The sequence below is a fragment of the Taudactylus pleione genome, unplaced genomic scaffold, assembly GCF_031769625.1.
Source record: "Taudactylus pleione unplaced genomic scaffold, aTauple2 ptg000192l, whole genome shotgun sequence".
In the NCBI taxonomy this organism is placed as follows: Eukaryota; Metazoa; Chordata; class Amphibia; order Anura; family Myobatrachidae; genus Taudactylus; species Taudactylus pleione.
This window is the reverse complement of record NW_028284594.1, coordinates 3418950-3438951: the sequence shown is the minus strand read 5'-3', so window position 1 is coordinate 3438951 and position 20002 is coordinate 3418950. Positions and strand designations below refer to the sequence as shown.

General features: G+C 32.8%; 12 non-coding genes across 12 annotated transcripts; all 12 read left to right on the top strand.

Moving 5' to 3' along the window:
- The first annotated feature begins 2906 nt into the window (after nucleotides 1–2906).
- On the top strand, nucleotides 2907–2977 carry TRNAP-CGG (transfer RNA proline (anticodon CGG)). The gene has a single exon. It is a non-coding gene; the product is annotated as a tRNA-Pro (tRNA).
- A 1204-nt stretch (nucleotides 2978–4181) lies between these two features.
- On the top strand, nucleotides 4182–4253 carry TRNAP-CGG (transfer RNA proline (anticodon CGG)). The gene has a single exon. It is a non-coding gene; the product is annotated as a tRNA-Pro (tRNA).
- Nucleotides 4254–5450: 1197 nt separating this feature from the next.
- TRNAP-CGG (transfer RNA proline (anticodon CGG)) lies at nucleotides 5451–5522 on the top strand. The gene has a single exon. It is a non-coding gene; the product is annotated as a tRNA-Pro (tRNA).
- Nucleotides 5523–6738: 1216 nt separating this feature from the next.
- TRNAP-CGG (transfer RNA proline (anticodon CGG)) lies at nucleotides 6739–6809 on the top strand. The gene has a single exon. It is a non-coding gene; the product is annotated as a tRNA-Pro (tRNA).
- A 1204-nt stretch (nucleotides 6810–8013) lies between these two features.
- On the top strand, nucleotides 8014–8085 carry TRNAP-CGG (transfer RNA proline (anticodon CGG)). Its single transcript has one exon. It is a non-coding gene; the product is annotated as a tRNA-Pro (tRNA).
- A 1197-nt stretch (nucleotides 8086–9282) lies between these two features.
- On the top strand, nucleotides 9283–9354 carry TRNAP-CGG (transfer RNA proline (anticodon CGG)). Its single transcript has one exon. It is a non-coding gene; the product is annotated as a tRNA-Pro (tRNA).
- A 1197-nt stretch (nucleotides 9355–10551) lies between these two features.
- On the top strand, nucleotides 10552–10623 carry TRNAP-CGG (transfer RNA proline (anticodon CGG)). The gene has a single exon. It is a non-coding gene; the product is annotated as a tRNA-Pro (tRNA).
- A 1197-nt stretch (nucleotides 10624–11820) lies between these two features.
- TRNAP-CGG (transfer RNA proline (anticodon CGG)) lies at nucleotides 11821–11892 on the top strand. The gene has a single exon. It is a non-coding gene; the product is annotated as a tRNA-Pro (tRNA).
- A 1204-nt stretch (nucleotides 11893–13096) lies between these two features.
- Nucleotides 13097–13168, top strand: TRNAP-CGG (transfer RNA proline (anticodon CGG)). The gene has a single exon. It is a non-coding gene; the product is annotated as a tRNA-Pro (tRNA).
- A 1217-nt stretch (nucleotides 13169–14385) lies between these two features.
- Nucleotides 14386–14457, top strand: TRNAP-CGG (transfer RNA proline (anticodon CGG)). The gene has a single exon. It is a non-coding gene; the product is annotated as a tRNA-Pro (tRNA).
- A 2480-nt stretch (nucleotides 14458–16937) lies between these two features.
- Nucleotides 16938–17009, top strand: TRNAT-CGU (transfer RNA threonine (anticodon CGU)). The gene has a single exon. It is a non-coding gene; the product is annotated as a tRNA-Thr (tRNA).
- Nucleotides 17010–19502: 2493 nt separating this feature from the next.
- TRNAP-CGG (transfer RNA proline (anticodon CGG)) lies at nucleotides 19503–19574 on the top strand. The gene has a single exon. It is a non-coding gene; the product is annotated as a tRNA-Pro (tRNA).
- The last annotated feature ends 428 nt before the right edge of the window (nucleotides 19575–20002 follow it).

The window sequence follows — 20002 nt, the reverse complement described above, 5'->3', positions numbered from 1 at the left end:
TTTTAAAAGAATAGTCTCACTTTGAAACACAAAAAGTTCAAAAATGAAATTGCAAGGTATTCTTTTGCCTTTCTTCTGTGTCTGGAAGCATGATTTATACAATGCATATGACTAGTCCTTAGCTTCGTCCATGAGAGAAGTCCAAACTCTGTAGGCACTCACAAATCTTGTCCCTGCACTTTTCCTATATGCATACCTTAGAAAACTATCTACTGGACCATAAGGAAATATTTTATTTATTCTACAAGTTAATTTTTACATAAATGTATATGGTGTTTTAAAAACAAAAAGCTATTTTCTAAAAATCAATAGAAAAATCCAAAGAAAAATCTTCAGGTAGGTGGCTAGTTGGTCTAGGGGTATGAATCGCGCTTCGGGTGCGAGAGGTCCCGGGTTCAAATCCCGGACGAGCCCAAATTTTCAGATTCTTTGAAATGGTTCTATTATCTTATTGTAGTCAATGTCCTGAGTGAATTTCAACTGAATGTTGTTTTTTCAAAACTCTCAAAATAGATTGTATTTACTAATTTGCACAATTGAATTTTGTTTTTTGTCAAACTGCTAAAATTATTTGTAAGTACTTATCTGCACACAGCATGTGAGATGTCTTGGGTTTTATCCATCAGAAAAACTCTGCTGGGCATCATAAAACTTTGTACAGCAATTTTCAAGCAAATATACTTAGAAAATTATTGACTATTAGGAAATATTTTATTTATGCTAATATTTCCTCCTTGTACACATTAGTGACTGCTTTAAAATAATATAATTTTCATATAAAATTGGTTAAGATATCAAATAAAACATGCTTACTTGATGATTCTATGATTTTCGTTTTGGGCGCGACAGGTCCCTGGTTCAATTCCCTGACGAGCCCTCTCTTTCTTTTTACGGTGCATCTCATGGTTTATATATATCTGATTTTCTCAATTGGCTAAGTCAATAGCATCAACTGAGTTTTGTTTTTGCCATACTCCCAATAGAATTTGTACATACTTATGAATCTTGCCTTCATCATTTTCCTATTGCCTTTCTTCTATTTATGCATGATTTACACATAGCTTTTTACAAGTCTTGGGTTTTATCAATCAGACAAGTCCAAACTCTGTAGCCATTTTTATATCTTGTCACTGCACTTTCCAAATAAGCACACATAGAAAACTATCAATAGAATCTTACGGAAACATTTTAGTTGTACTACAAATAAGAGCATACTTATTAAAATTTCAACCGTATTGTGGTATATCAGGAAAACTGCAGGTTCCCTTCTGTCTAGATAGCTTTGAATGTTTTAAAAGAATAGTCTCACTTTGAAACACAAAAAGTTCAAAAATGAAATTGCAAGGTATTCTTTTGCCTTTCTTCTGTGTCTGGAAGCATGATTTGTACAATGCATATGACTAGTCTTTAGCTTCGTCCATGAGAGAAGTCCAAACTCTGTAGGCACTCACAAATCTTGTCCCTGCACTTTTCCTATATGCATACCTTAGAAAACTATCTACTGGACCATAAGGAAATATTTTATTTATTCTACAAGTTAATTATTACATAAATGTATATGGTGTTTTAAAAACAAAAAGCTATTTTCTAAAAATCAATTGAAAAATCCAAAGAAAAATCTTCAGGTAGGTGGCTCGTTGGTCTAGGGGAATGATTCTCGCTTCGGGTGCGAGAGGTCACGGGTTCAAATCTCGGACAAGCCCAAATTTTCAGATTCTTTGAAATGGTTCTATTATCTTATTGTAGTGAATTTCAAATGAATGTTGTTTTTTCAAAACTCTCAAAATAGATTGTATTTACTAATTTGCACAATTGAATTTTGTTTTTTGTCAAACTGCTAAAATTATTTGTAAGTACTTATCTGCACACAGCATGTGACATGTCTTGGGTTTTATCCATCAGAAAAACTCTGCTGGGCATCATAAAACTTTGTACAGCAATTTTCAAGCAAGTATACTTAGAAAATTATTGACTATTAGGAAATATTTTATTTATGCTAATATTTCCTCCTTGTACACATTAGTGACTGCTTTAGTATAATATAATTTTCACATAAAAACAGTTAAGATATCAAATAAAACATGCTTACTTGATGATTCTATGATTTTCGCTTTGGGCGCGACAGGTCCCTGGTTCAATTCCCTGACTAGCCCTCTCTTTCTTTTTACGGTGCATCTCATGGTTTATATATATCTGATTTTCTCAATTGGCTAAGTCAATAGCATCAACTGAGTTTTGTTTTTGCCATACTCCCAATAGAATTTGTACATACTTATGAATCTTGCCTTCATCATTTTCCTATTGCCTTTCTTCTATTTATGCATGATTTACACATAGCTTTTACAAGTCTTGGGTTTTATCGATCAGACAAGTCCAAACTCTGTAGCCATTTTTATATCTTGTCACTGCACTTTCCAAATAAGCACACATAGAAAACTATCAATAGAATCTTACGGAAACATTTTAGTTGTACTACAAATAAGAGCATACTTATTAAAATTTCAACCGTATTGTGGTATATCAGGAAAACTGCAGGTTCCCTTCTGTCTAGATAGCTTTGAATGTTTTAAAAGAATAGTCTCACTTTGAAACACAAAAAGTTCAAAAATGAAATTGCAAGGTATTCTTTTGCCTTTCTTCTGTGTCTGGAAGCATGATTTGTACAATGCATATGACTAGTCTTTAGCTTCGTCCATGAGAGAAGTCCAAACTCTGTAGGCACTCACAAATCTTGTCCCTGCACTTTTCCTATATGCATACCTTAGAAAACTATCTACTGGACCATAAGGAAATATTTTATTTATTCTACAAGTTAATTATTACATAAATGTATATGGTGTTTTAAAAACAAAAAGCTATTTTCTAAAAATCAATTGAAAAATCCAAAGAAAAATCTTCAGGTAGGTGGCTCGTTGGTCTAGGGGTATGATTCTCGCTTCGGGTGCGAGAGGTCCTGGTTCAAATCCCGGACGAGCCCAAATTTTCAGATTCTTTGAAATGGTTCTATTATCTTATTGTAGTGAATTTCAAATGAATGTTGTTTTTTCAAAACTCTCAAAATAGATTGTATTTACTAATTTGCACAATTGAATTTTGTTTTTTGTCAAACTGCTAAAATTATTTGTAAGTACTTATCTGCACACAGCATGTGACATGTCTTGGGTTTTATCCATCAGAAAAACTCTGCTGGGCATCATAAAACTTTGTACAGCAATTTTCAAGCAAGTATACTTAGAAAATTATTGACTATTAGGAAATATTTTATTTATGCTAATATTTCCTCCTTGTACACATTAGTGACTGCTTTAATATAATATAATTTTCACATAAAAACAGTTAAGATATCAAATAAAACATGCTTACTTGATGATTCTATGATTTTCGCTTTGGGCGCGACAGGTCCCTGGTTCAATTCCCTGACTAGCCCTCTCTTTCTTTTTACGGTGCATCTCATGGTTTATATATATCTGATTTTCTCAATTGGCTAAGTCAATAGCATCAACTGAGTTTTGTTTTTGCCATACTCCCAATAGAATTTGTACATACTTATGAATCTTGCCTTCATCATTTTCCTATTGCCTTTCTTCTATTTATGCATGATTTACACATAGCTTTTTACAAGTCTTGGGTTTTATCGATCAGACAAGTCCAAACTCTGTCGCCATTTTTATATCTTGTCACTGCACTTTCCAAATAAGCACACATAGAAAACTATCAATAGAATCTTACGGAAACATTTTAGTTGTACTACAAATAAGAGCATACTTATTAAAATTTCAACCGTATTGTGGTATATCAGGAAAACTGCAGGTTCCCTTCTGTCTAGATAGCTTTGAATGTTTTAAAAGAATAGTCTCACTTTGAAACACAAAAAGTTCAAAAATGAAATTGCAAGGTTTTCTTTTGCCTTTCTTCTGTGTCTGGAAGCATGATTTGTACAATGCATATGACTAGTCTTTAGCTTCGTCCATGAGAGAAGTCCAAACTCTGTAGGCACACACAAATCTTGTCCCTGCACTTTTCCTATATGCATACCTTAGAAAACTATCTACTGGACCATAAGGAAATATTTTATTTATTCTACAAGTTAATTATTACATAAATGTATATGGTGTTTTAAAAACAAAAAGCTATTTTCTAAAAATCAATTGAAAAATCCAAAGAAAAATCTTCAGGTAGGTGGCTCGTTGGTCTAGGGGTATGATTCTCGCTTCGGGTGCGAGAGGTCCCGGGTTCAAATCCCGGACGAGCCCAAATTTTCAGATTCTTTGAAATGGTTCTATTTGTAGTGAATTTCAAATGAATGTTGTTTTTTCAAAACTCTCAAAATAGATTGTATTTACTAATTTGCACAATTGAATTTTGTTTTTTGTCAAACTGCTAAAATTATTTGTAAGTACTTATCTGCACACAGCATGTGACATGTCTTGGGTTTTATCCATCAGAAAAACTCTGCTGGGCATCATAAAACTTTGTACAGCAATTTTCAAGCAAGTATACTTAGAAAATTATTGACTATTAGGAAATATTTTATTTATGCTAATATTTCCTCCTTGTACACATTAGTGACTGCTTTAAAATAATATAATTTTCATATAAAATTGGTTAAAATATCAAATAAAACATGCTTACTTGATGATTCTATGATTTTCGTTTTGGGCGCGACAGGTCCCTGGTTCAATTCCCTGACGAGCCCTCTCTTTCTTTTTACGGTGCATCTCATGGTTTATATATATCTGATTTTCTCAATTGGCTAAGTCAATAGCATCAACTGAGTTTTGTTTTTGCCATACTCCCAATAGAATTTGTACATACTTATGAATCTTGCCTTCATCATTTTCCTATTGCCTTTCTTCTATTTATGCATGATTTACACATAGCTTTTTACAAGTCTTGGGTTTTATCGATCAGACAAGTCCAAACTCTGTAGCCATTTTTATATCTTGTCACTGCACTTTCCAAATAAGCACACATAGAAAACTATCAATAGAATCTTACGGAAACATTTTAGTTGTACTACAAATAAGAGCATACTTATTAAAATTTCAACCGTATTGTGGTATATCAGGAAAACTGCAGGTTCCCTTCTGTCTAGATAGCTTTGAATGTTTTAAAAGAATAGTCTCACTTTGAAACACAAAAAGTTCAAAAATGAAATTGCAAGGTATTCTTTTGCCTTTCTTCTGTGTCTGGAAGCATGATTTGTACATTGCATATGACAAGTCTTTAGCTTCGTCCATGAGAGAAGTCCAAACTCTGTAGGCACTCACAAATCTTGTCCCTGCACTTTTCCTTTATGCATACCTTAGAAAACTATCTACCGGACCATAAGGAAATATTTTATTTATTCTACAAATTAATTTTTACATAAATGTATATGGTGTTTTAAAAATAAAAAGCTATTTTCTTAAAATCAATTGAAAAATCCAAAGAAAAATCTTCAGGTAGGAGGCTCGTTGGTCTAGGGGTATGATTCTCGCTTCGGGTGCGAGAGGTCCCGGGTTCAAATCCCGGACGAGCCCAAATTTTCAGATTCTTTGAAATGGTTCTATTATCTTATTGTAGTCAATGTCCTGAGTGAATTTCAACTGAATGTTGTTTTTTCAAAACTCTCAAAATAGATTGTATTTACTAATTTGCACAATTGAATTTTGTTTTTTGTCAAACTGCTAAAATTATTTGTAAGTACTTATCTGCACACAGCATGTTACATGTCTTGGGTTTTATCCATCAGAAAAACTCTGCTGGGCTTCATAAAACTTTGTACAGCAATTTTCAAGCAAGTATACTTAGAAAATTATTGACTATTAGGAAATATTTTATTTATGCTAATATTTCCTCCTTGTACACATTAGTGACTGCTTTAGTATAATATAATTTTCACATAAAAACAGTTAAGATATCAAATAAAACATGCTTACTTGATGATTCTATGATTTTCGCTTTGGGCGCGACAGGTCCCTGGTTCAATTCCCTGACTAGCCCTCTCTTTCTTTTTACGGTGCATCTCATGGTTTATATATATCTGATTTTCTCAATTGGCTAAGTCAATAGCATCAACTGAGTTTTGTTTTTGCCATACTCCCAATAGAATTTGTACATACTTATGAATCTTGCCTTCATCATTTTCCTATTGCCTTTCTTCTATTTATGCATGATTTACACATAGCTTTTACAAGTCTTGGGTTTTATCGATCAGACAAGTCCAAACTCTGTCGCCATTTTTATATCTTGTCACTGCACTTTCCAAATAAGCACACATAGAAAACTATCAATAGAATCTTACGGAAACATTTTAGTTGTACTACAAATAAGAGCATACTTATTAAAATTTCAACCGTATTGTGGTATATCAGGAAAACTGCAGGTTCCCTTCTGTCTAGATAGCTTTGAATGTTTTAAAAGAATAGTCTCACTTTGAAACACAAAAAGTTCAAAAATGAAATTGCAAGGTATTCTTTTGCCTTTCTTCTGTGTCTGGAAGCATGATTTGTACAATGCATATGACTAGTCTTTAGCTTCGTCCATGAGAGAAGTCCAAACTCTGTAGGCACTCACAAATCTTGTCCCTGCACTTTTCCTATATGCATACCTTAGAAAACTATCTACTGGACCATAAGGAAATATTTTATTTATTCTACAAGTTTATTATTACATAAATGTATATGGTGTTTTAAAAACAAAAAGCTATTTTCTAAAAATCAATTGAAAAATCCAAAGAAAAATCTTCAGGTAGGTGGCTCGTTGGTCTAGGGGTATGATTCTCGCTTCGGGTGCGAGAGGTCCCGGTTCAAATCCCGGACGAGCCCAAATTTTCAGATTCTTTGAAATGGTTCTATTATCTTATTGTAGTGAATTTCAAATGAATGTTGTTTTTTCAAAACTCTCAAAATAGATTGTATTTACTAATTTGCACAATTGAATTTTGTTTTTTGTCAAACTGCTAAAATTATTTGTAAGTACTTATCTGCACACAGCATGTGACATGTCTTGGGTTTTATCCATCAGAAAAACTCTGCTGGGCATCATAAAACTTTGTACAGCAATTTTCAAGCAAGTATACTTAGAAAATTATTGACTATTAGGAAATATTTTATTTATGCTAATATTTCCTCCTTGTACACATTAGTGACTGCTTTAATATAATATAATTTTCACATAAAAACAGTTAAGATATCAAATAAAACATGCTTACTTGATGATTCTATGATTTTCGCTTTGGGCGCGACAGGTCCCTGGTTCAATTCCCTGACTAGCCCTCTCTTTCTTTTTACGGTGCATCTCATGGTTTATATATATCTGATTTTCTCAATTGGCTAAGTCAATAGCATCAACTGAGTTTTGTTTTTGCCATACTCCCAATAGAATTTGTACATACTTATGAATCTTGCCTTCATCATTTTCCTATTGCCTTTCTTCTATTTATGCATGATTTACACATAGCTTTTTACAAGTATTGGGTTTTATCGATCAAACAAGTCCAAACTCTGTAGCCATTTTTATATCTTGTCACTGCACTTTCCAAATAAGCACACATAGAAAACTATCAATAGAATCTTACGGAAACATTTTAGTTGTACTACAAATAAGAGCATACTTATTAAAATTTCAACCGTATTGTGGTATATCAGGAAAACTGCAGGTTCCCTTCTGTCTAGATAGCTTTGAATGTTTTAAAAGAATAGTCTCACTTTGAAACACAAAAAGTTCAAAAATGAAATTGCAAGGTTTTCTTTTGCCTTTCTTCTGTGTCTGGAAGCATGATTTGTACAATGCATATGACTAGTCTTTAGCTTCGTCCATGAGAGAAGTCCAAACTCTGTAGGCACTCACAAATCTTGTCCCTGCACTTTTCCTATATGCATACCTTAGAAAACTATCTACTGGACCATAAGGAAATATTTTATTTATTCTACAAGTTAATTATTACATAAATGTATATGGTGTTTTAAAAACAAAAAGCTATTTTCTAAAAATCAATTGAAAAATCCAAAGAAAAATCTTCAGGTAGGTGGCTCGTTGGTCTAGGGGTATGATTCTCGCTTCGGGTGCGAGAGGTCCCGGGTTCAAATCCCAGACGAGCCCAACTTTTCAGATTCTTTGAAATGGTTCTATTTGTAGTGAATTTCAAATGAATGTTGTTTTTTCAAAACTCTCAAAATAGATTGTATTTACTAATTTGCACAATTGAATTTTGTTTTTTGTCAAACTGCTAAAATTATTTGTAAGTACTTATCTGCACACAGCATGTGACATGTCTTGGGTTTTATCCATCAGAAAAACTCTGCTGGGCATCATAAAACTTTGTACAGCAATTTTCAAGCAAGTATACTTAGAAAATTATTGACTATTAGGAAATATTTTATTTATGCTAATATTTCCTCCTTGTACACATTAGTGACTGCTTTAAAATAATATAATTTTCATATAAAATTGGTTAAGATATCAAATAAAACATGCTTACTTGATGATTCTATGATTTTCGCTTTGGGCGCGACAGGTCCCTGGTTCAATTCCCTGACTAGCCCTCTCTTTCTTTTTACGGTGCATCTCATGGTTTATATATATCTGATTTTCTCAATTGGCTAAGTCAATAGCATCAACTGAGTTTTGTTTTTGCCATACTCCCAATAGAATTTGTACATACTTATGAATCTTGCCTTCATCATTTTCCTATTGCCTTTCTTCTATTTATGCATGATTTACACATAGCTTTTTACAAGTATTGGGTTTTATCGATCAGACAAGTCCAAACTCTGTAGCCATTTTTATATCTTGTCACTGCACTTTCCAAATAAGCACACATAGAAAACTATCAATAGAATCTTACGGAAACATTTTAGTTGTACTACAAATAAGAGCATACTTATTAAAATTTCAACCGTATTGTGGTATATCAGGAAAACTGCAGGTTCCCTTCTGTCTAGATAGCTTTGAATGTTTTAAAAGAATAGTCTCACTTTGAAACACAAAAAGTTCAAAAATGAAATTGCAAGGTTTTCTTTTGCCTTTCTTCTGTGTCTGGAAGCATGATTTGTACAATGCATATGACTAGTCTTTAGCTTCGTCCATGAGAGAAGTCCAAACTCTGTAGGCACTCACAAATCTTGTCCCTGCACTTTTCCTATATGCATACCTTAGAAAACTATCTACTGGACCATAAGGAAATATTTTATTTATTCTACAAGTTAATTATTACATAAATGTATATGGTGTTTTAAAAACAAAAAGCTATTTTCTAAAAATCAATTGAAAAATCCAAAGAAAAATCTTCAGGTAGGTGGCTCGTTGGTCTAGGGGTATGATTCTCGCTTCGGGTGCGAGAGGTCCCGGGTTCAAATCCCAGACGAGCCCAACTTTTCAGATTCTTTGAAATGGTTCTATTTGTAGTGAATTTCAAATGAATGTTGTTTTTTCAAAACTCTCAAAATAGATTGTATTTACTAATTTGCACAATTGAATTTTGTTTTTTGTCAAACTGCTAAAATTATTTGTAAGTACTTATCTGCACACAGCATGTGACATGTCTTGGGTTTTATCCATCAGAAAAACTCTGCTGGGCATCATAAAACTTTGTACAGCAATTTTCAAGCAAGTATACTTAGAAAATTATTGACTATTAGGAAATATTTTATTTATGCTAATATTTCCTCCTTGTACACATTAGTGACTGCTTTAAAATAATATAATTTTCATATAAAATTGGTTAAGATATCAAATAAAACATGCTTACTTGATGATTCTATGATTTTCGCTTTGGGCGCGACAGGTCCCTGGTTCAATTCCCTGACTAGCCCTCTCTTTCTTTTTACGGTGCATCTCATGGTTTATATATATCTGATTTTCTCAATTGGCTAAGTCAATAGCATCAACTGAGTTTTGTTTTTGCCATACTCCCAATAGAATTTGTACATACTTATGAATCTTGCCTTCATCATTTTCCTATTGCCTTTCTTCTATTTATGCATGATTTACACATAGCTTTTTACAAGTATTGGGTTTTATCGATCAGACAAGTCCAAACTCTGTAGCCATTTTTATATCTTGTCACTGCACTTTCCAAATAAGCACACATAGAAAACTATCAATAGAATCTTACGGAAACATTTTAGTTGTACTACAAATAAGAGCATACTTATTAAAATTTCAACCGTATTGTGGTATATCAGGAAAACTGCAGGTTCCCTTCTGTCTAGATAGCTTTGAATGTTTTAAAAGAATAGTCTCACTTTGAAACACAAAAAGTTCAAAAATGAAATTGCAAGGTTTTCTTTTGCCTTTCTTCTGTGTCTGGAAGCATGATTTGTACAATGCATATGACTAGTCTTTAGCTTCGTCCATGAGAGAAGTCCAAACTCTGTAGGCACTCACAAATCTTGTCCCTGCACTTTTCCTATATGCATACCTTAGAAAACTATCTACTGGACCATAAGGAAATATTTTATTTATTCTACAAGTTAATTATTACATAAATGTATATGGTGTTTTAAAAACAAAAAGCTATTTTCTAAAAATCAATTGAAAAATCCAAAGAAAAATCTTCAGGTAGGTGGCTCGTTGGTCTAGGGGTATGATTCTCGCTTCGGGTGCGAGAGGTCCCGGGTTCAAATCCCAGACGAGCCCAAATTTTCAGATTCTTTGAAATGGTTCTATTTGTAGTGAATTTCAACTGAATGTTGTTTTTTCAAAACTCTCAAAATAGATTGTATTTACTAATTTGCACAATTGAATTTTGTTTTTTGTCAAACTGCTAAAATTATTTGTAAGTACTTATCTGCACACAGCATGTGACATGTCTTGGGTTTTATCCATCAGAAAAACTCTGCTGGGCATCATAAAACTTTGTACAGCAATTTTCAAGCAAGTATACTTAGAAAATTATTGACTATTAGGAAATATTTTATTTATGCTAATATTTCCTCCTTGTACACATTAGTGACTGCTTTAAAATAATATAATTTTCATATAAAATTGGTTAAGATATCAAATAAAACATGCTTACTTGATGATTCTATGATTTTCGTTTTGGGCGCGACAGGTCCCTGGTTCAATTCCCTGACGAGCCCTCTCTTTCTTTTTACGGTGCATCTCATGGTTTATATATATCTGATTTTCTCAATTGGCTAAGTCAATAGCATCAACTGAGTTTTGTTTTTGCCATACTCCCAATAGAATTTGTACATACTTATGAATCTTGCCTTCATCATTTTCCTATTGCCTTTCTTCTATTTATGCATGATTTACACATAGCTTTTTACAAGTCTTGGGTTTTATCGATCAGACAAGTCCAAATTCTGTAGCCATTTTTATATCTTGTCACTGCACTTTCCAAATAAGCACACATAGAAAACTATCAATAGAATCTTACGGAAACATTTTAGTTGTACTACAAATAAGAGCATACTTATTAAAATTTCAACCGTATTGTGGTATATCAGGAAAACTGCAGGTTCCCTTCTGTCTAGATAGCTTTGAATGTTTTAAAAGAATAGTCTCACTTTGAAACACAAAAAGTTCAAAAATGAAATTGCAAGGTATTCTTTTGCCTTTCTTCTGTGTCTGGAAGCATGATTTGTACAATGCATATGACTAGTCTTTAGCTTCGTCCATGAGAGAAGTCCAAACTCTGTAGGCACTCACAAATCTTGTCCCTGCACTTTTCCTATATGCATACCTTAGAAAACTATCTACTGGACCATAAGGAAATATTTTATTTATTCTACAAGTTAATTATTACATAAATGTATATGGTGTTTTAAAAACAAAAAGCTATTTTCTAAAAATCAATTGAAAAATCCAAAGAAAAATGTTCAGGTAGGTGGCTCGTTGGTCTAGGGGTATGATTCTCGCTTCGGGTGCGAGAGGTCACGGGTTCAAATCCCGGATGAGCCCAAATTTTCAGATTCTTTGAAATGGTTCTATTATCTTATTGTAGTGAATTTCAAATGAATGTTGTTTTTTCAAAACTCTCAAAATAGATTGTATTTACTAATTTGCACAATTGAATTTTGTTTTTTGTCAAACTGCTAAAATTATTTGTAAGTACTTATCTGCACACAGCATGTGACATGTCTTGGGTTTTATCCATCAGAAAAACTCTGCTGGGCATCATAAAACTTTGTACAGCAATTTTCAAGCAAGTATACTTAGAAAATTATTGACTATTAGGAAATATTTTATTAATGCTAATATTTCCTCCTTGTACACATTAGTGACTGCTTTAAAATAATATAATTTTCACATAAAATTGGTTAAGATATCAAATAAAACATGCTTACTTGATGATTCTATGATTTTCGTTTTGGGCGCGACAGGTCCCTGGTTCAATTCCCTGACGAGCCCTCTCTTTCTTTTTACGATGCATCTCATGGTTTATATATATCTGATTTTCTCAATTGGCTAAGTCAATAGCATCAACTGAGTTTTGTTTTTGCCATACTCCCAATAGAATTTGTACATACTTATGAATCTTGCCTTCATCATTTTCCTATTGCCTTTCTTCTATTTATGCATGATTTACACATAGCTTTTTACAAGTCTTGGGTTTTATCGATCAGACAAGTCCAAACTCTGTAGCCATTTTTATATCTTGTCACTGCACTTTCCAAATAAGCACACATAGAAAACTATCAATAGAATCTTACGGAAACATTTTAGTTGTACTATAAATAAGAGCATACTTATTAAAATTTCAACCGTATTGTGGTATATCAGGAAAACTGCAGGTTCCCTTCTGTCTAGATAGCTTTGAATGTTTTAAAAGAATAGTCTCACTTTGAAACACAAAAAGTTCAAAAATGAAATTGCAAGGTATTCTTTTGCCTTTCTTCTGTGTCTGGAAGCATGATTTATACAATGCATATGACTAGTCTTTAGCTTCGTCCATGAGAGAAGTCCAAACTCTGTAGGCACTCACAAATCTTGTCCCTGCACTTTTCCTATATGCATACCTTAGAAAACTATCTACTGGACCATAAGGAAATATTTTATTTATTCTACAAGTTTATTTTTACATAAATGTATATGGTGTTTTAAAAACAAAAAGCTATTTTCTAAAAATCAATTGAAAAATCCAAAGAAAAATCTTCAGGTAGGTGGCTAGTTGGTCTAGGGGTATGATTCTCGCTTCGGGTGCGAGAGGTCCCGGGTTCAAATCCCGGACGAGCCCAAATTTTCAGATTCTTTGAAATGGTTCTATTATCTTATTGTAGTCAATGTCCTGAGTGAATTTCAACTGAATGTTGTTTTTTCAAAACTCTCAAAATAGATTGTATTTACTAATTTGCACAATTGAATTTTGTTTTTTGTCAAACTGCTAAAATTATTTGTAAGTACTTATCTGCACACAGCATGTGACATGTCTTGGGTTTTATCCATCAGAAAAACTCTGCTGGGCATCATAAAACTTTGTACAGCAATTTTCAAGCAAGTATACTTAGAAAATTATTGACTATTAGGAAATATTTTATTTATGCTAATATTTCCTCCTTGTACACATTAGTGACTGCTTTAATATAATATAATTTTCACATAAAAACAGTTAAGATATCAAATAAAACATGCTTACTTGATGATTCTATGATTTTTGCTTTGGGCGCGACAGGTCCCTGGTTCAATTCCCTGACTAGCCCTCTCTTTCTTTTTACGGTGCATCTCATGGTTTATATATATCTGATTTTCTCAATTGGCTAAGTCAATAGCATCAACTGAGATTTGTTTTTGCCATACTCCCAATAGAATTTGTACATACTTATGAATCTTGCCTTCATCATTTTCCTATTGCCTTTCTTCTATTTATGCATGATTTACACATAGCTTTTTACAAGTCTTGGGTTTTATCGATCAGACAAGTCCAAACTCTGTAGCCATTTTTATATCTTGTCACTGCACTTTCCAAATAAGCACACATAGAAAACTATCAATAGAATCTTACGGAAACATTTTAGTTGTACTACAAATAAGAGCATACTTATTAAAATTTCAACCGTATTGTGGTATATCAGGAAAACTGCAGGTTCCCTTCTGTCTAGATAGCTTTGAATGTTTTAAAAGAATAGTCTCACTTTGAAACACAAAAAGTTCAAAAATGAAATTGCAAGGTTTTCTTTTGCCTTTCTTCTGTGTCTGGAAGCATGATTTGTACAATGCATATGACTAGTCTTTAGCTTCGTCCATGAGAGAAGTCCAAACTCTGTAGGCACTCACAAATCTTGTCTCTGCCCTTTTCCTATATGCATACCTTAGAAAACTATCTACTGGACCATAAGGAAATATTTTATTTATTCTACAAGTTAATTATTACATAAATGTATATGGTGTTTTAAAAACAAAAAGCTATTTTCTAAAAATCAATTGAAAAATCCAAAGAAAAATCTTCAGGTAGGTGGCTTGTTGGTCTAGGGGTATGATTCTCGCTTCGGGTGCGAGAGGTCCTGGGTTCAAATCCCGGACGAGCCCAAATTTTCAGATTCTTTGAAATGGTTCTATTATCTTATTGTAGTGAATTTCAAATGAATGTTGTTTTTTCAAAACTCTCAAAATAGATTGTATTTACTAATTTGCACAATTGAATTTTGTTTTTTGTCAAACTGCTAAAATTATTTGTAAGTACTTATCTGCACACAGCATGTGAGATGTCTTGGGTTTTATCCATCAGAAAAACTCTGCTGGGCATCATAAAACTTTGTACAGCAATTTTCAAGCAAGTATACTTAGAAAATTATTGACTATTAGGAAATATTTTATTTATGCTAATATTTCCTCCTTGTACACATTAGTGACTGCTTTAAAATAATATAATTTTCATATAAAATTGGTTAAGATATCAAATAAAACATGCTTACTTGATGATTCTATGATTTTCGTTTTGGGCGCGACAGGTCCCTGGTTCAATTCCCTGACGAGCCCTCTCTTTCTTTTTACGGTGCATCTCATGGTTTATATATATCTGATTTTCTCAATTGGCTAAGTCAATAGCATCAACTGAGTTTTGTTTTTGCCATACTCCCAATAGAATTTGTACATACTTATGAATCTTGCCTTCATCATTTTCCTATTGCCTTTCTTCTATTTATGCATGATTTACACATAGCTTTTTACAAGTCTTGGGTTTTATCGATCAGACAAGTCCAAACTCTGTAGCCATTTTTATATCTTGTCACTGCACTTTCCAAATAAGCACACATAGAAAACTATCAATAGAATCTTACGGAAACATTTTAGTTGTACTACAAATAAGAGCATACTTATTAAAATTTCAACCGTATTGTGGTATATCAGGAAAACTGCAGGTTCCCTTCTGTCTAGATAGCTTTGAATGTTTTAAAAGAATAGTCTCACTTTGAAACACAAAAAGTTCAAAAATGAAATTGCAAGGTATTCTTTTGCCTTTCTTCTGTGTCTGGAAGCATGATTTGTTCAATGCATATGACTAGTCTTTAGCTTCGTCCATGAGAGAAGTCCAAACTCTGTAGGCACTCACAAATCTTGTCCCTGCACTTTTCCTATATGCATACCTTAGAAAACTATCTACTGGACCATAAGGAAATATTTTATTTATTCTACAAGTTAATTATTACATAAATGTATATGGTGTTTTAAAAACAAAAAGCTATTTTCTAAAAATCAATTGAAAAATCCAAAGAAAAATCTTCAGGTAGGTGGCTCGTTGGTCTAGGGGAATGATTCTCGCTTCGGGTGCGAGAGGTCACGGGTTCAAATCTTGGACAAGCCCAAATTTTCAGATTCTTTGAAATGGTTCTATTATCTTATTGTAGTGAATTTCAAATGAATGTTGTTTTTTCAAAACTCTCAAAATAGATTGTATTTACTAATTTGCACAATTGAATTTTGTTTTTTGTCAAACTGCTAAAATTATTTGTAAGTACTTATCTGCACACAGCATGTGACATGTCTTGGGTTTTGTCCATCAGAAAAACTCTGCTGGGCATCATAAAACTTTGTACAGCAATTTTCAAGCAAGTATACTTAGAAAATTATTGACTATTAGGAAATATTTTATTTATGCTAATATTTCCTCCTTGTACACATTAGTGACTGCTTTAAAATAATATAATTTTCACATAAAATTGGTTAAGATATCAAATAAAACATGCTTACTTGATGATTCTATGATTTTCGCTTTGGGCACGACAGGTCCCTGGTTCAATTCCCTGACGTGCCCTCTCTTTCTTTTTACAATGCATCTCATGGTTTATATATATCTGATTTTCTCAATTGGCTAAGTCAATAGCATCAACTGAGTTTTGTTTTTGCCATACTCCCAATAGAATTTGTACATACTTATGAATCTTGCCTTCATCATTTTCCTATTGCCTTTCTTCTATTTATGCATGATTTACACATAGCTTTTTACAAGTCTTGGGTTTTATCGATCAGACAAGTCCAAACTCTGTAGCCATTTTTATATCTTGTCACTGCACTTTCCAAATAAGCACACATAGAAAACTATCAATAGAATCTTACGGAAACATTTTAGTTGTACTACAAATAAGAGCATACTTATTAAAATTTCAACCGTATTGTGGTATATCAGGAAAACTGCAGGTTCCCTTCTGTCTAGATAGCTTTGAATGTTTTAAAAGAATAGTCTCACTTTGAAACACAAAAAGTTCAAAAATGAAATTGCAAGGTATTCTTTTGCCTTTCTTCTGTGTCTGGAAGCATGATTTATACAATGCATATGACTAGTCTTTAGCTTCGTCCATGAGAGAAGTCCAAACTCTGTAGGCACTCACAAATCTTGTCCCTGCACTTTTCCTATATGCATACCTTAGAAAACTATCTACTGGACCATAAGGAAATATTTTATTTATTCTACAAGTTAATTTTTACATAAATGTATATGGTGTTTTAAAAACAAAAAGCTATTTTCAAAAAATCAATTGAAAAATTAAAGGAAAAATCTTCAGGTAGGTGGCTCGTTGGTCTAGGGGTATGATTCTCGCTTCGTGTGTGAGAGGTCCTTGGTTCAAATCCTGGACGAGCCCAAATTTTCAGATTCTTTGAAATGGTTCTATTATCTTATTGTAGTCAATGTCCTGAGTGAATTTCAACTGAATGTTGTTTTTTCAAAACTCTCAAAATAGATTGTATTTACTAATTTGCACAATTGAATTTTGTTTTTTGTCAAACTGCTAAAATTATTTGTAAGTACTTATCTGCACACAGCATGTGACATGTCTTGGGTTTTATCCATCAGAAAAACTCTGCTGGGCATCATAAAACTTTGTACAGCAATTTTCAAGCAAGTATACTTAGAAAATTATTGACTATTAGGAAATATTTTATTTATGCTAATATTTCCTCCTTGTACACATTAGTGACTGCTTTAATATAATATAATTTTCACATAAAAACAGTTAAGATATCAAATAAAACATGCTTACTTGATGATTCTATGATTTTCGCTTTGGGCGCGACAGGTCCCTGGTTCAATTCCCTGACTAGCCCTCTCTTTCTTTTTACGGTGCATCTCATGGTTTATATATATCTGATTTTCTCAATTGGCTAAGTCAATAGCATCAACTGAGTTTTGTTTTTGCCATACTCCCAATAGAATTTGTACATACTTATGAATCTTGCCTTCATCATTTTCCTATTGCCTTTCTTCTATTTATGCATGATTTACACATAGCTTTTACAAGTCTTGGGTTTTATCGATCAGACAAGTCCAAACTCTGTAGCCATTTTTATATCTTGTCACTGCACTTTCCAAATAAGCACACATAGAAAACTATCAATAGAATCTTACGGAAACATTTTAGTTGTACTACAAATAAGAGCATACTTATTAAAATTTCAACCGTATTGTGGTATATATCAGGAAAACTGCAGGTTCCCTTCTGTCTAGATAGCTTTGAATGTTTTAAAAGAATAGTCTCACTTTGAAACACAAAAAGTTCAAAAATGAAATTGCAAGGTATTCTTTTGCCTTTCTTCTGTGTCTGGAAGCATGATTTGTACAATGCATATGACTAGTCTTTAGCTTCGTCCATGAGAGAAGTCCAAACTCTGTAGGCACTCACAAATCTTGTCCCTGCACTTTTCCTATATGCATACCTTAGAAAACTATCTACTGGACCATAAGGAAATATTTTATTTATTCTACAAGTTAATTATTACATAAATGTATATGGTGTTTTAAAAACAAAAAGCTATTTTCTAAAAATCAATTGAAAAATCCAAAGAAAAATCTTCAGGTAGGTGGCTCGTTGGTCTAGGGGTATGATTCTCGCTTCGGGTGCGAGAGGTCCCGGTTCAAATCCCGGACGAACCCAAATTTTCAGATTCTTTGAAATGGTTCTATTATCTTATTGTAGTGAATTTCAAATGAATGTTGTTTTTTCAAAACTCTCAAAATAGATTGTATTTACTAATTTGCACAATTGAATTTTGTTTTTTGTCAAACTGCTAAAATTATTTGTAAGTACTTATCTGCACACAGCATGTGACATGTCTTGGGTTTTATCCATCAGAAAAACTCTGCTGGGCATCATAAAACTTTGTACAGCAATTTTCAAGCAAGTATACTTAGAAAATTATTGACTATTAGGAAATATTTTATTTATGCTAATATTTCCTCCTTGTACACATTAGTGACTGCTTTAATATAATATAATTTTCACATAAAAACAGTTAAGATATCAAATAAAACATGCTTACTTGATGATTCTATGATTTTCGCTTTGGGCGCGACAGGTCCCTGGTTCAATTCCCTGACTAGCCCTCTCTTTCTTTTTACGGTGCATCTCATGGTTTATATATATCTGATTTTCTCAATTGGCTAAGTCAATAGCATCAACTGAGTTTTGTTTTTGCCATACTCCCAATAGAATTTGTACATACTTATGAATCTTGCCTTCATCATTTTCCTATTGCCTTTCTTCTATTTATGCATGATTTACACATAGCTTTTTACAAGTCTTGGGTTTTATCGATCAGACAAGTCCAAACTCTGTAGCCATTTTTATATCTTGTCACTGCACTTTCCAAATAAGCACACATAGAAAACTATCAATAGAATCTTACGGAAACATTTTAGTTGAACTACAAATAAGAGCATACTTATTAAAATTTCAACCGTATTGTGGTATATCAGGAAAACTGCAGGTTCCCTTCTGTCTAGATAGCTTTGAATGTTTTAAAAGAATAGTCTCACTTTGAAACACAAAAAGTTCAAAAATGAAATTGCAAGGTTTTCTTTTGCCTTTCTTCTGCGTCTGGAAGCATGATTTGTACAATGCATATGACTAGTCTTTAGCTTCGTCCATGAGAGAAGTCCAAACTCTGTAGGCACACACAAATCTTGTCCCTGCACTTTTCCTATATGCATACCTTAGAAAACTATCTACTGGACCATAAGGAAATATTTTATTTATTCTACAAGTTAATTATTACATAAATGTATATGGTGTTTTAAAATCAAAAAGCTATTTTCTAAAAATCAATTGAAAAATCCAAAGAAAAATCTTCAGGTAGGTGGCTCGTTGGTCTAGGGGTATGATTCTCGCTTCGGGTGCGAGAGGTCCCGGGTTCAAATCCCGGACGAGCCCAAATTTTCAGATTCTTTGAAATGGTTCTATTTGTAGTGAATTTCAAATGAATGTTGTTTTTTCAAAACTCTCAAAATAGATTGTATTTACTAATTTGCACAATTGAATTTTGTTTTTTGTCAAACTGCTAAAATTATTTGTAAGTACTTATCTGCACACAGCATGTGACATGTCTTGGGTTTTATCCATCAGAAAAACTCTGCTGGGCATCATAAAACTTTGTACAGCAATTTTCAAGCAAGTATACTTAGAAAATTATTGACTATTAGGAAATATTTTATTTATGCTAATATTTCCTCCTTGTACACATTAGTGACTGCTTTAAAATAATATAATTTTCATATAAAATTGGTTAAGATATCAAATAAAACATGCTTACTTGATGATTCTATGATTTTCGTTTTGGGCGCGACAGGTCCCTGGTTCAA